Raw genomic sequence first — 16,300 nt, forward strand, 5'->3', positions numbered from 1 at the left:
ACTTTCTTAGCTACCTTATAAAAGATAAAAGAAGAAAAAGTTTCATCCCTTTGGTCACTGCTTATTTTACTAAAAATGGCCTTCTTCATTTTGATCCTTAATTGTATGTGTGAGACTTGGTTCAGAAAGACTTGCCACCTTTTCCAAATACCAAATACGAAATCCATTCTCAAAAGATGTAATTTGTCACCACAGAACGTAGGTTAAAAGAAAGAGGTGAAAGACAGTAAAGAAATGTCAAAAGCATTATTCCAAGAGTGTTTCTTGAACAATAGTGATATTATTGAAATAAGGTAACTTTGAAAACACTGACCATCTCTTAGAGAGACACATAAATTCTAGAATAATATTGTAAAACTGGTCATATTTCTACTTTGGCACAACTCATAGACATGCCTGATACCTGACTTCTGATTTTCCTGAATGACAGACACTATAAAGCAAACGCACCTTTATTATAAACTTCAGATTAAGAAATGTAACAAATTTTAAGAATAAGATCTGATGGTCTAATATAAACAACATGGCTTGGGTGGCAGTATGTTATACTAAAAAGAACATATAGCTATAGAATGAAATAGGTGACGGTATAACTTCTCACTTAGCTCCTTAGTAGCAACATGACTGAACATGTTACTTAAAAAAAAAAAGGCCGGGTGCGGTGGCTCAAGCCTGTAATCCCAGCACTTTGGGAGGCCGAGACGGGCGGATCACAAGGTCAGGAGATCGAGACCATCCTGGCTAACACGGTGAAACCCCATCTCTACTAAAAATACAAAAAACTAGCCGGGCAAGGTGGCGGGCGCCTGTAGTCCCAGCTACTCCAGAGGCTGAGGCAGGAGAATGGCATAAACCCGGGAGGCGGAGCTTGCAGTGAGCTGAGATCCGGCCACTGCACTCCAGCCCGGGCGACAGAGCAAGACTCCACCTCAAAAAAAAAAAAAAAAAAAAACAAGAATAATTCCATCTGTAAAACAGTTAGAATACCATCTATTTATTTCAGAGCTATTATAAGGATTACATAATATACTACCTGATTGGAATTTTAGCCTCTCAGAAGAACCTAGAAGGCCATTGGTTCCTAACTCTCCATTTTACTAGGACCCAGAGAGAGTAAGTGGTTTGCCAAGGTCATATAGTTACTTACTAGGAAAGATAATACTTCTTGCAGGTTTATTTTCCCAGTGCATCTGTTCTCTAAATCAGTCAGTGTGATACTAGGTCGCATTGTGACAAGGGTGTCTCCAAGAGTAACTCAAGGCCTCTTAAGGATAATGCTTGCAAATATGATACTGGCAACCATATATTAATAATTTAGTCCTATATACTAAATGTCTGTTTTTAAAGTTAGATATTTTCAGTTACAGCTAAAACTACCCTGATTCTATGTAGATTTTGACTGTTTTCTTAAAAGGCTATTTTCTAAGAAAAATATGAACACTGTTCTGATTTCAGATACTAGAAAAAAAGAATGAATTTCTCATTTATTAAGCATGATATCTGGTTATAATAAACCAGAAGGGTTTGCCCAGTTTTCTTTTTTTTTTTTTTTTTTTTTGAGACGGAGTCTTGCTGTGTCGCCCAGGCTGGAGTGCAGTGGCCGGATCTCAGCTCACTGCAAGCTCCGCCTCCCGGGTTCACGCCATTCTCCTGCCTCAGCCTCCTGAGTAGCTGGGACTACAGGCGCCCGCCACCTCGCCCGGCTAGTTTTTTTTTTTGTATTTTTAGTAGAGACGGGGTTTCACCGTGTTAGCCAGGATGGTCTCGATCTCCTGACCTCGTGATCCGCCCGTCTCGGCCTCCCAAAGTGCTGGGATTACAGGCTTGAGCCACCGCGCCCGGCCGGGTTTGCCCAGTTTTCTACAAGTAAAAAATCATCCCCATACTTAAGCTGATGGTTCATTACTAAGGATCAAAGCTTGAAATGCAAGATCTAAAGTTAATTCAAGACACTCTCAAAGAATTTTATTACTGATATTCAATCCCAAAAGCAATTTCTTCATATTTCAATACAGACTAAACATGGCTATCTTGGGCATGAAACAAAAATGAGTATCTGAGTGCCTAACCCTGGTCTAGATGCTTCTGGGTTTTCAATTCTAAGTATAAATTACCACAACCAGAAGAGTCATCATCTCTAATTTACAACGTAAGTAACCAAGACGCTTAATTACACTTCTCTGTGCCAATTCAAACAGGAACTGTGAAAACCAACATAATTTGTGAATTAAGAATAACTACCAAAAAATGAGAAACTATGGAGCTAACTCTTATATGGAAGGCCTGTTCCTAAAAGACTCTGATCAACATGACAAGGAAAAAATTCTCAGTGAATATTTTCAAAAACTTAGAGTTGATCCCTGAACGACAAGAGTTTGAACTGCATGGGTCCACTTATACACAGATTTTTTTTCAGCCAAACAAGAATTAAAAACACTGGATTCGTAAGATGTTAAAACCACATACGTAGAGAGCTGACGTTTACAATACGCAGGTTCCGCAGGGCCAACAATGGGACTTCTACGCACGGATTTTGTGTTATGTGGGGGGGTCCTGGAACCAATTCCCTGCTTATAGCAAGAAACATCTATATTTTCTGCATAATCAAAATGTCAAGAAAATGCTAATTTCCACTATTTACTATTAACCTCTATTAATGAATTACGAAGAAGCTCCTCCAAAATAACCAAATAAACAATATCTTGCTAGTTAAAATGCATGTTAAATTTATGTTAAACAATCAACCTCTTAAACGGATCTCTGTTTTTACAGATAAATCTTCCCTCGGTAATGACAGGGCATTTTTTAAATTCCTACCACCTAATCATAAATTCTTGGGAAAATAATGAGAGCCAATTTTAAAATATTCAAAGTATTATCTATATAATGCTGAAGATTCTATTTTCTAGCAGCATTATTAAGGTATCACTGACATATAAAAAAATACATATTTAAGGTATACAATCTAATGTTTGAAAATTCTATTTAAAATTTCAGGGATAGCAAAAAAAGTTATCAAAATTATAAACATAATAGAAGGAATAAAGGATTCAATCAGTCAAGAAGAAATTAATCATGACAACTGATATCTGAGAGGGAAAATGCTTACAATACCTGCAAAAAATAAAGCATGAGATATATAACCACTTCATTCTAAAAGTTTCTTGACCTAAAATCAAAGGTTAGTTTCACAGAATATAGAGAAAGGTAACAAAATTATCAGTAATCAGTCCACTACATTAGAAAATATTTAAAACTTTGATTTCCTGGACAATGAGCAAATTAAAAAAAAAAACTGTAAAGGGGCCAATTATTTTCTAAGCTACTTTAAATTTCAAACAAGTACAGTATTTACTATGAAAGTTCTATAATACCTTATATAATCAGGCCAAATTTGGGGATTTAAGCCTTCCAAACCACAATCCCTCTGACTGGATTTTCAACTTGAAAGTAGTCAGCATTTTTAAACCTGGCGTGTAAAAACTTCTGATTGCAGGAGAATTATAACTCCAATTACAAAAGACACACATTCCAATAGTCAAAACCATAGCTGCAGAAGAAAGAACTTCAAAATCTTATGAGAGAAGAACTGAACATGATTAAACAAGATTAAGAGCAGAATTAAACAAGATTTGCATTGTGCCAATGCAGAAATATCACAGAAGAGAGGGAAATGAGATGAATATATTTAAATTTATTTACCCAGGTTAATTTACAATAGTATTCTAAGCTCAATCAATATGGAGTCTGAAGATAATGAAAAGGAGTCTGGGAAAAGAAGTAAAAGATAAGTTTAAAACAATGCTAGGAACAAAAAAACAAAAAATACAAAACAATAAAAAATAATAAAACAATGCTAGCAAATTTTTATGAGTAGAAAATGAAAGGAACAAATGAGCATTAAGGCTTCCAATGAACTTGCTAGGCAATCTAAACTCAACATTTAAAGTACCAAAGATAATACAGGAGAGAAGGAAAAGCAATGGAGGAAAAAATATCAACTACTGAACCAAAGCAGCTATCACACGTGAGGCAGAGAAGTAAATGAAAAAGAGTAACACCTCACCCATCTAGATACACTCGAGAAACAGAACAAAAGGCTTCTAAATAATCAAGATGCCACAAGGGTCAGGTGTTTAAAGCTAAAATGCCATTCCCTGCAGCAAAGTCCCTATTTTACAAACCATTCTAAACAGTCTCATTCAGTTTCCAAGTAGCAAACAAGAAATGGCAAGATAATCATAACAACGTGCAAGTTGGGGTAGAGGACAACGAAAGGGGAAGCAGAAAAACTATGAAGCGAGCAAGAATTCAGAGTTCAAGTTTTAGGACCAAGTGGCATAAAGGCACAAACAACTATACAAATCAATAGCTAAGTAGAGGTGTGGCACAGAGTAAACACATCTCATCCATCATTTAAAGGGCCTATACATAGCCTAGCAGCTAGCTCCTCTCTCTTTTACCCTAAAACAATCTGCCAAAAGACAGATCACACTCTACTACCTTGCCCCACAAAGTGCTCTGGCCAGAATTCCTACCCAAAGGAAAAAAAAATCTAATAGGGAAAACAGTCCAAGGAACAGGGGAGGGAGGGTGACCAGGAACCTAGTCTGTTTTTCTTAACCATGAATGGACAACCAAGAATTATCAGGCATATAAGTAAAACTGAGCATGAAACAAGAATGATTACAAAAACAAACATAAAAACTGACCAGAGGAGAAAAGGAGATAAATTATAGACACAAGGAGACACAAGGTATCTTTAAAAAAATCTAATTTACACATTTTAAGACTCAAGATGATAACACAACATAATGTAAAAATGGTAGGAAAAGAAAAAGAGAACAAAACTTATAGATTACCCCCAGGAAGATCAGCCAAAATACTAAAGGGGAAAAAAATTCCCCTGAACACAGAACAAAGAGAAACACAAAATATAAAAGATGAGACAAGGAAGATCAAGACAGAAAGCAACTGCCCACTGAAAAGCAAAAAAGAAGATGAAGAGAGGACATTTTTAAAGACAGAGAAGAGAATTTCCAGGAATTGGAAAAATAATCTGATTCAGACTGTATCTAGATAAATAGCCGAACAAAACAAAAATGACCTATACACCTCATTATGACTTTGTAGAAGACACAAAAGAACGGATTCTAAAAGCTTTCCGACAGAATAAAGAGCAAATCACCTTAAAAGGACAGTGAATCAGACTGATACACGACTACTTTTTTTTTTTTTTTTTTTTGAGACGGTGTCTCACCCAGGCTGGAGTGCAGTAGTTCCATCTCAGCTCACTGTAACCTCCATCTCCCAGGTTCAAGTGATTCTCCTGCCTCAGCCTCCTGAGCAGCTGGGATTACAGGCGCCCACCACCATGCCCAGCTAATTTTTAGTAGACATAGGGTTTCACTATGTTGGCCAGGCTGGTCCCAAACTCTTGACCTCATGATCCACCCGCCTCGGCCTCCCAAAGTGCTGGGATTACAGGCATTGATATATGACTTCTAATCACCATCCCTACATGCTAGAAGACATCAGAGCAATGCTTTCAGGGTTCTAAAGGAAAATTATTTCTAACTAACAATACTGCACCCAGCCAAATTATCAATCATTTGTGAGAATAGAATGAAGACTTTTTTACACAGAATTCGGAAAGTTTGCCTCTCATACATACTTCTTTTTCAAAGAGTTACTTGAAGATGTGCTCCAACAAACCGATCAAGCAGATGCAAAAAAAGGAAAAAAAAAATGTGTAACAGAATGGATCCAACTCAAGAGTAAGGAGAAAGGAAGTTACAAGAAGAGACCTAAAAGAGTCCAAATGGAGGCAGAGTTACAGACAACTACAGATAAATAAAGGACGCAGCACAAAAGGTAGTATGCTGAAGAGTTGGGGTATAGGGGAGCTGGGGTGTAGGGGAGGCTATGATAGAGGCATATAGTACAAGAAAAGAGGGTAATTTAAGACACTAAGAAAAACAGGAAGTCCTATTCAAAAATATTTTAAAGTCCAAAGTTAGATTTTGGTCATATCAAAATTTTTTTTAATTCGATGGTCAGAATTGATAAAATAAGTAAAATCTACTTATCGTCTATATTATCAACATGTTTCTTCTGGCAGCCCAGGGACAGAAAAGAAATCATAATCTAAGCACATTATCTGGCTCAGCATTAAATAATACTTACACAGTCATAATATCAACAGTCTTTATTGGTTTTCATAATTTAGAGACAACCTGTGGACATGACAGCTGAGATTACAGGGGAAAAAACATGTATTTGTCTAGGCCAAGGGTGTCCAATCATTTGACTTCCATGGACCACACTGGAAGAAGAATTGTCTTGGACCACCCATAAAATACACTAACACTAACAATAGCTGATGCGCTTTAAAAAACAAAAAAATCACATTATGCTTTAAGAAAGTTTATGAATTTGTGTTGGGCCACATTCAAAATTGTCCTGGGCTGCATGCAGCTCACCAGTCAGGGACTGGTCAGGCTTAGTCTAGCCAATAAAAAGTACAGCTACCAGTTTAGAAGAAATAATAATAAGGTAATATATGGAAAATTCAAGTAATTTATAAAGCTGATAAAGAGAAAGGTGAATCAACATTAAGGCTAGGCACTAGGGTTCATGCCTGTAATCCCAACATTTTGGGAGGCAGGAGTTCAAATTCAGTGTATGCAAAATAGTGAAACCCTGTCTGTACAAAAAAATAAAGTAGCCAGCCACAGTGGCACACACCTGTAGTCCTAGCTACTGGGGAAGGTGAGGCAGGAGGATCCCTTCAGCTCAGAAATTCTGCACTCCAGCCCGGGTGACAGGAGGAGACTGTCGCTCAAAAAATAATACAAACATATATACATATACAATATATCGAGAGAGAGAGGAAAACACACACACACTAGAAACTAGGATGTTTTATAAAAACAACATAGCTCCCTTTATTGGATATACAGAAATGAACCGCTCCCCATGAACCTTACCTATCCCCTAAAAGGGGAAAAAGTTCTTTAATTAAGGATAATAGTTTCTTTCCATTTAAAATCATTTCTTTCAGATACATTCAATCTTTAAAGCAGTAGTTCTCTACTGAGGGTGACCTTGCCCTCAGGGAACATCTGGTAATATCTTGAAACATTTTTAATTGTCACAATTAAGAGAGATGGCACTAGCATCTAGTAGAGCCAGGGATGTTGCTATACATTCTACAAAGGACAGGAACTCACAACAAAGAATTATCCAGCCCAAAATATCAACAGAGTCAAGTTAAGAAACCCTACTTTAAGAAAACTCTTCCGACTTGTATAGATTTTCTCTGTTCCTCATTCTTATCATGGTGACTGGGCATAAGATAAAGCTTTCATGGACACTAAAGTATTACGATTAGTCTAAATACACACCCATAGATTGCCCTGGGGATCCTCACAGGCCTCTGAGGTTTGAATATCGGCCCTCACAGAGTCACAATGGCACATGCTGATGAATATGTTGGAAAAGTATCCAGAGGATCTCCTAACTTGGCCCCACCCACCTCAGCTCTTGCTGGTACGGATATTATTACAGTCTCGACTACCTCCTCTATCCAGTCCCTGGCTTATACTTAAGGCAACACTAGCTGCTTAACAAACCCCAGATTTTCACACAATTAAAATTTTTCATTAATATTACAATCCATTGTGGGTGTTCCTGTTTGGTACACAACTTTCTTTCACATGGTCAATTTAGGGACTGTAGATCTTTTCAATCTTATGGCTTCACCATCCCTTAAGAGTCTAAGCCTCTGCATCTGGCCCTTGAATTAGAAAAGAGAAAGTGAAGAAAGAATACCTATTTTTTCTGCCACTTCAACTCAGAAGTGACAACAAATTTATTTCTATTCACATTCCACTGGTGAAAAACAGTCGTGGCAGGCACAGTGGCTCACACCTGTAATGCCAGCACTTTGGGAGGCTGAGGCGGGCAGATCGCTTGAACTCAGGAGTTTGAGACCAGCCTGGGCAACATGGTGAAACTCCATCTCTACCAAAAATACAAAAAATTAGCCAGGCACGGTGGCACGTCCCTCTAGTCCCAGCTACTTGGAAGGCTAAGACACAAGAATCACTTGAGCCCAGGAGGCGGAGGTTGCAATGAGCCAAGATCCTGCTACTGCACTCCGGCCTAAGCAACAGAGTGATACTCCAACTCAAAAAAAAGAAAAAAAAAAAATAGTTGCAAGCACAATTTTTGGTGGGCAATGAAATGAATCTGCCCTTCCCACAACCTCTGTCTACTACATGGTCCCTCCCTCACAATAGCAGCCTCATGACAAGCTTGCTGGCTCTCACTCTACTAACTTCTATTTCCTTCACTAGGCATATGTGAGAACATCCAGGTCCCTTTCAGACCATGTAAGAACCACGGAAAACTCACAAGAGTACTACCTCTGGCCCCCTCTCTGCTTAAATACACCATTTTCTTCCCTTTTGGCCACCCCAAGTTAGCATAGGGCCAGGGCAATAGGCTAGTAAGTGGCTGTACCAGTTGTGAACTTTGGCAGTCTGGCTCCAGGGTTCGTGCTATTCTGCCTCTCCAGATTTCTAAAATAGGTGGTAAGACAGCACACTTCCATTACTACCAATGCATATTTGTAAAGCACCGACATCTTGCAAAACAGCCTAGGAACTATTACAAACTCCACATTATGATGCACAGCACTGCTTTTCTTTACTTCCAAATTGCTGATCTTACAAGTTATTATAATCATAACAATGTGCAAAATTACACACTAAGCAAAATTAGTCTCCAGAAGTCCCTCATCCTACTCTCCACTTGAACAATGTACCTGTGCCCTCACATCCAAGGCATCCCACCTCATTACTTCTCTCTCTCCAGATCTACCATACTTTCATCCCATCAAAATATACCAACACAGATTCCATAATTTTCACATGGGCCCCAGCCTTCCCTGTAAAAAATTATGTAATCTGACAAACTCTTCCTATTAATATGTAGGCATTTGGCAGCCAAAAAGCAAAAATTATCTTACCAGTGGTCATCTAAACAGGATAAATTTCAACTATACAGATCTATGTCCCTCAAATATCACTAAATAGGCCTGGCATGGCAGCTCACACCTATAATCCCAGCACTTTGGGAGACCAAGGTGGGAGAATCATTTGAGGTCAGGAGTAAGACCCTGTTTCTACCAAAAAAAAAAAAAAAAAACTTAGAAATTAGCCATATGTGATGGTGTTCGCCTGTAGTCCCTGCTACTTGGGAGGCAGAGACAGGAGGATCACTTGAGCCTGGAACATCGAGGCTGCAGTCAGCCACGGTAGTGTCACTGCACTCCAGCCTAGGTGAGAGCCCAAGACCCTGTATCAAAAAAAAAAAAAAAAAAGGCCAGACGCGGTGGCTTACGCCTATAATCGCAACACAACACTTTGGGAGGATGAGACAGGTGGATCACTTTACGTCAGGAGTTTGAGAACAGCCTGGTCAACATGGTGAAACCCCATCTCTACTAAAAATACAAAAAATTAGGCAGGCATGGTGGCAGGCACCTGTAATCCCAGCTACTCAGGAGGCTCAGGCATGAGAATCGCTTGAAACCAGAAGGCAGAGGTTGCAGTGAGCTGTGATCACACCACTGCACTCCAGCCTGTGTGACAGAGTGAGGCTCTGTCTCAAAAAAACTAAAAAAAATGCACACCAATTCTGTGAATCAGCCTTATTCTTTAAAACAATTTTTTAATTATAACAACACCAATTCTGTGAATCACCCTTATTCTTTAAAATAATTTTTTAATTATAACAACTTAGCTTTAAATATTGTTATTTTATTTCCAGTTACTCTGAAATTCCCCACTAAGAAAATGACCACTACATAAATAATAAAATAAATATTTGCTTTACTCTAAGTGTTTTTAAGATTTAAAAACAGGATGTCAGTCAAATACAAGTAAAATGAGGGGAAAAAAATCAAGGTTATATTCCATCTTCTTATAAAGTGCATTTTATAAATCACACAACCAAAACAGACTCAGGAAGATCACAAGGTCAAGACCTATCAAGAGGAGTAACTGCAAATAAATTATACGAGGCGGTATATAATATGATGGTTAAAAGGATAGGCTCCAAAGTCAAAGGTCAGGTTAAACCTCAAGTTTAAATCCTTTCAGCAGGACTTAACTTCTCTGTGCCTCAGGTTTAGTTCAAATCCTGGCTCCACCACTTATTTAATCTGTCAGTTGCTCAGGTTTAAAAAAAAGAAAATAGCCGGATTGGGGGTGGTTGTCAGGATCAAATGTGATGACATGTCAAGTACTTCCAGAGTAGTACAGTACCTGGTATACAGAAGTTGATGCACATTAGCTATTAATATGACCTGTAACAATTTCCCTCTGAATTTATCAAGTTTTCAAGAACTCTAAATCAAAAAGCTTCTCCTTTTTATTTGAAAAAAGTCAAGCTCTGAAACCATTTCCTCTTTTTCCAGTCCTTCTTGAAAATGGGAAATTAGTAGGTAACTGGCTTATCATTTGATGACTCTTCTTAGTCTTCGTATAATAAAAAGACTCAAGACTCTTTTTAGTCTTTCTATAATAATATTCTCTTCTAAATATTATACAAAGGACAGACTGCTCTAAGGATCAAAAACACTACAAAGAGTTCACAAAGTATAATGAAATTCTGAGATTCATAAATGAACAAACAGCTACTGGCACAAAAAGCTTAGATAAATAATGCAGATGTCTGTTCGTTTGCTCAAGAAATACTGAATTTTATAATAAAACACGGAAGGTAGAGATCTTCATGGCCTATAGTCACATCACTAAAAACACAGAAAATATTTTTGGTAATTTTTTTCTTAATAACTGGAAAACCCCTTATCACAACAATGAATAGATAAATGACATTAGAAGCAAAGATAATTTCTTCAAAAACAAATTATATAGAGAAAAAAAGCTTAAAGGCTCAGATTTTCTGCTACACATATCCCTTACTTTGAGCTTCAAAAATTTGAGGCTTCTAGAATTCCTTGTGGTTAACATTAAGCAGTAATACAATTAAGCCTCATTTCTATCAGAAAACATTAAACTGACTGAAAGAAAATTATCTAGAATTTTGATTCTGATCAATTTAAACATAATGCCATGAGTCATCTAAATCAGTCAAGCAAATATTAGAGTTCATGATAAATGAATCAAAATATTTTTTAAAGATCTGGAAACAAACGTTTTAAATAATTTTGTATTTGCTGAAGTCCTCCTATGTGTGACACACTGAGGTAGGCACATTCATATTAAGGTATGCACTTTCACATGCATTACGTAATTTTGTTCTCCCAGCAACCACGGATTATTATCCTGATTTTACAAACGAGAAAACTAAGACCAACTGATTTGCCGATGGAAATGATGCTTGTATAAGATTCAGTCAGAACACCAATTCAAATATTCTGACCCTCACCATACTGCCAAAACTCAAGCACTGTCAATCTCTGCTCTTGCAAAGCACGTTAATCTTTTTATCTAGGGAGAGGTGAAAATAGAGATGGGAGAAGAAAAATTCTTCATAATGTTACAAAAAAAGACTCACTGTGCTTTATCTGACATAATTTATTCAGTCTGACTTAAATGCTTTGCTGCACGTTGTCTACCCGCTTAGACATCGCTTACCTTCAGATACACAGCCTACACCAAAACCTAACTCAAGAATCACCTCCTCCAAGAAAGTTTCCCAGATTAAATGACCTGTTCCCCTCCTCCCAAGCTAACATCCTTCCTTTATCATTTCGCTGCTTGCATTTAGTTTGGACTACATTAACAGATACTCCTTTTGTTCTCCAGTCATATATCTGGAAGTAGATTTTTTTCATTCATTAACTATTGAGAATTTGGAGATTCAATGGTGAGCAAAACAAAGACCTTGCTATCATGGAGAATTTACACTATCTGGATCTTCAACAAAGGTAAAAATAACAGGGTATAAGAATATGATGCTTTAGGACTAGGATTTCTTCTCTATAAGGTCTCCGAAAATAGCTCTCTCCCTCACAAGCTTGATAACACTTTTCAGGAAGAAAAATTCCTTCTATCACACCTTCCGCATGAGAATTTTATGACTTTGTGAGGATATATGAGGGATGGGGACCAAGGTGGGAAGAAAGATAGATCTAAAATCTCTCAGGGATTTCCCACATACTGCCATGAAATATGCACACAACATGAGTCTAGACATCTCTTCCTGTGTCTCATCACAAGGAAGCTATACTTTGGCCACAACTGCTCCAGTCAAGCACCTCTACTAATCTCCTTGTATCTAGCCACCTTCATTAAAAAATGTATATTTCTCAGAGGCTTTTCTTTTTTTTGAGACTGAGTCTTGCTCTGTCTCCCAGGCTGGAGTGCAGTGGCATGATCTCAGTTCATTGCAACCTCCGTCTCCCGGGTTCAAGTGATTCTGCTGTCTCAGCCTCCCAAGTAGCTGGGATTACAGGCATGCACTGCCACGCCCAGTTAATTTTTTTGTATTTTTAGTGGAGACAGGGTTTCAACATGTTGGCCAGGCAGGTCTCGAACTCCTGACCTCAGGTGATCTGCCCACCTCGGCCTCCCAAAGTGCTGGGATTACAGGCGTGAGCCACTATGCCTGGCCTCTCAGAGGCTTTTTTATTCAAGCTGTGTTTGTCTTATTTGCAGGTCATTATTTGTAAGATTAAGGCAGGACCTATGTCCTCTTTGAATTGCCTGATGCTCCAAGAACATTGCTATAAATGGTTTTAACTTTCGATATAATACCAACATTACAACATGACATTTCAGGTATTGTTATTAGGATTAAAGTTTTCCAAATTAGTATCAGAAAACTAAATCTATGTACTGTATCAATTCTTTGTCTTTAATGCCTCAATTCAAGAAATCTGCTTTTGAAGGATTATTTACAAACCAAAGCAAGTTGAAACGTACTAACACTGGTTAAAATTCTGCAATTCATACTTTTAAACGAAAGATCCGCCAGGCGCAGTGGCTCATGCCTGTAATACCAGCGCTTTGGGAGGCTGAGGCGGATGGATCTTGAGGCCAGGAGTTGGAGACCAGCCTGGCCAACATGGTGAAACCCCATCTTTAATAAAAATACAAAAATTAGCCTGGCATGGTGGCGCGCATCTGTAATCCCAGCTACTCAGGAGGCTGAAACATAAGAATATCTCGAATCCAGGAGGCAGAGGCTGCAGTGAGCCAAGTTGCACCACTGCACTCCAGCCCGGGAAACAGAGTGAGACTCTGTCTAAAAAAATAAAAATAAAATTTCTTTTGTAATGCGTAATTTACAAATTCATAATTTCATCATTTTTCTTAAAACAAACTAAAACATAACTTCATTATACACAATTGTAAATTTATCCCCAAAGTGTAGTCTAAGGTTTTCAATTTTTAAATGAACCAAGAAACTGAATATTGACAAATGTATAAGTACCCTGAATGTGTTATAAAAAACATATTTGACTGCCTTTAAAATGCAATAACATTCTAACTGGAAAATATAGTAGCATCTTTCCACAGATAAGAGATTCAATAACTATTATGATCCAATCAAAAAGAAATAAACCATGGCCATTTTTAATTAAACAGGCATTTCTAAGCACCTGTGTACACGGTATTGCTGTTCAAACGGTTGACATGGAATGTGACCGCAATACCTTGATGTCCATAATTAAAGACCCAAAAGGTAGCTTAAGTTTCATCTATTCCCTTTCTCAGCTCTTTGAACAGGCATATTATAGTCACTCCATACATGGTTAATATCAAAAAAAATAAAAGTTACAAATATTTGAAATTAGTTGTACTTTCATTGAGAACAGTTTTAAACTGCATGGCCTTACTCTTCCTTTTCCAACCTATTTTATAAAACTAGCATGATCTTAATAATTTCACTGCAAAACAGGTTCTAGCAAGCATAGAAACTGATGATAGCCTCTCAGCATGAGCAAGTTTAGATGAAACCCTAGGAAATTAGCAAAATCTAACAATCAATTCACCCACAATTCTCCACAATTCTTGCTCTCTCTAGGATACTAAGGGAGGCAAAAACTGTTTTAAATGATTATTTCAAAAGCAGCACTAATTTGGGGAAAAACTGAACTGCCATGCAGGAGACACTGTATTACTACTCAGACGTCATTTAAGTCTTCCAGCAGCAGAAAGGCAAAAACATCATTAAATTTTTTATTTAATGCATATATACTTACATTATCAGTTAGTTTACCCATCTGTGTACGTAGTACAAGTTACCTATTATTTCAGAAAGCATTTAAATAAAATGAAATTAGGTTACGTTCTGCAACGCAGATGCGTCTCATAAAGAGGGTTAAATGACTTTTGTGAATGGAAAATCTGCATATACTGTTGCTTCGCCTCAGCCAGTCTTGAGTGGGTGGTTCAATGAACCTAAAGCATGCTGCATGTGAAGCTCCTTGGAACCTGACTCTACTCTTGAGAGAGGGCTTAGAAACAAACATTAAATTTAAAAGCACAGCAAAGGCTTGGCTTTCCTCCCACGTTACAAGAAGGCCAGGAGAACTGAGGCTTAGAGAAACAACACCGTGTCGCTCGGCTCTGCAAAGGCGGGTGCGGTCTGCGGTGCGCGGCACAGCCTCCTCTGGGGCTGTCACAGGAAAAAAGGAGCCTCGCCTTAACCGCACCAAGCGACAAAGCGCCAGCTCTCCTGGACGCGGGGGCTCCCAACGAGACCCATGCCATCGACCTATCAAACTTCAGGAGGGACAGACACCCGGGGCGGTCGAAATGCTCCAAGAACCTCCCACCCCCGTTCCCCTGCCGCCGCTTTTGTAAGGCTGCAGATGCACCTACTGTGGGCCCCAAAACACTCCACCCCGCCAGCCTTTCCAATCCCCCTACTCCAAAATAGAACAAAGGAGCCAAAGAACTCCTCGGCGCGGGTGGCCAGGAGTCCCCGACAGCCCGAGCTCAGAATGTGACAATAAGGGTGCGCAGTCGCTCTGAGGGGTGCGGACCCAGCACCCCCACCTCAGGAATGGAGCAACACTCACCCGTGCGGAGCTCCCAGGAAGGCGGGACGCAAGGAGCCGGTTCCTCCGGAGTCCCCGCGGCGCCGGGGTCCGGGGCCCCGTACGCGTCTAGTCAGACCCCAACTTCTCTCGGCCGCTGTCGTCGGCGGCAGCTGGGGCGCGAGCCCGGACGGAGGGCGCTGCCCAGCTGCCGCGGAGGCACTGCCGGCTCAGCCTCCGAGCGGGGCGGGTACTTTCGGCCCCGCGGTCCACCGGCCAGGGCGGACCCCCACCTTCCTTCAGAGTCGGCTTGTTACCGGCAGCGGCTACTGCGGAGTCCAAAGCTAACACTACAGCCGCCGCCTGGCCAGGAGCGCGTCGCGGCCTAATGTTGTCATCCGCCGCGTCGCCGCCTTTCTGGGCACCCAGAACCGCCAAGATCCTTCACATTCTAGCCCCCTCCCACTGCCCGGCCCGCCCCTAGGATCACGGGCTTCGGCCACGCCCTCTTCCCGTCACGTGACGGTGCCCGGAGACAGCGGTAGAGTTGCTTACCCTGCCTGGCGGGCGCGAACAGCGCGGGAGCCAGTGTCCACCTTGCTTTGCCAGGGTGTTATCGCCAGGCAGTCCCCTTCCGCATGCCCAAGGGCAGCCTCAGGAAGCGAGCCCACCACCGTCGGCCCAGCGCCTGTTGATCGGCCGGGCCTTCTGGGCCGGTAGTACCGGGCCCTTCTTGACCTGAGGAGATTGCACAGTAGGGCTCCCTGATCTGGTCAGGGCTCAGTTAGGACCCCTCTCCAGCCTTAGGCTTGGTAAAAGCTTTAGCGAAACAAAGAAAAAAGAACGCATCGTAGAGTGTCTGGCCTAAGAAGCATTCCGTAACTACTTGTTCCTATTTCTAGTAGCATATTAACCGTGGCATTTAATTTACTGCTTCCCTCATTAGAGGTTTTTTTTTTAGGAAACAGTGTATTTCAATCACGCTGGGATGAAAACAGCCTAGCAAACTTATTTTTATTCCTTGTTGTGTTCAGGATCCTGCTGCCAGTTTTACAGTCATTAAGTTTTACAGTGTGTTGGGTTGGTGACAGTTTAAACGGGTACACAGGAATTTGACAGTTGGTTCCATTTTTAAAATAAAGCCTAATTCTTAAATTTTTTTTCTAATGCCTTAACTTTTTTTTCCTAATGGCTTAACTCTAGGACTTAACCTTTTGCTTTCTTTTTTAGCCATGATCCAAAGAACCCCTCTAGCCGCCTAATGAAATAACTATACAG

At 39.9% G+C, this 16,300-nt stretch overlaps 1 protein-coding gene across 3 annotated transcripts in view; it reads right to left on the reverse strand.

Annotated features, from left to right (window-relative positions):
• OSBPL8 (oxysterol binding protein-like 8) overlaps positions 1 to 15,477 on the reverse strand; it is a 217,437-nt gene extending 201,960 nt beyond the window's left edge. For 2 of the 3 annotated variants that reach the window (XM_011929374.1, XM_011929372.1), the window contains exon 1: positions 15,065 to 15,477. The gene's annotated coding sequence lies outside the window, so the exon portion shown is untranslated. The remainder of the gene's footprint in view (positions 1 to 15,064) is intronic. The other variant, XM_011929373.1, reaches the window with a different exon arrangement.
• Between the last annotated feature and the right edge of the window lie 823 nt (positions 15,478 to 16,300).

Source organism: Colobus angolensis, unplaced genomic scaffold, assembly GCF_000951035.1.
Source record: "Colobus angolensis palliatus isolate OR3802 unplaced genomic scaffold, Cang.pa_1.0 Scaffold80, whole genome shotgun sequence".
NCBI classification, from domain to species: domain Eukaryota; kingdom Metazoa; phylum Chordata; class Mammalia; order Primates; family Cercopithecidae; genus Colobus; species Colobus angolensis.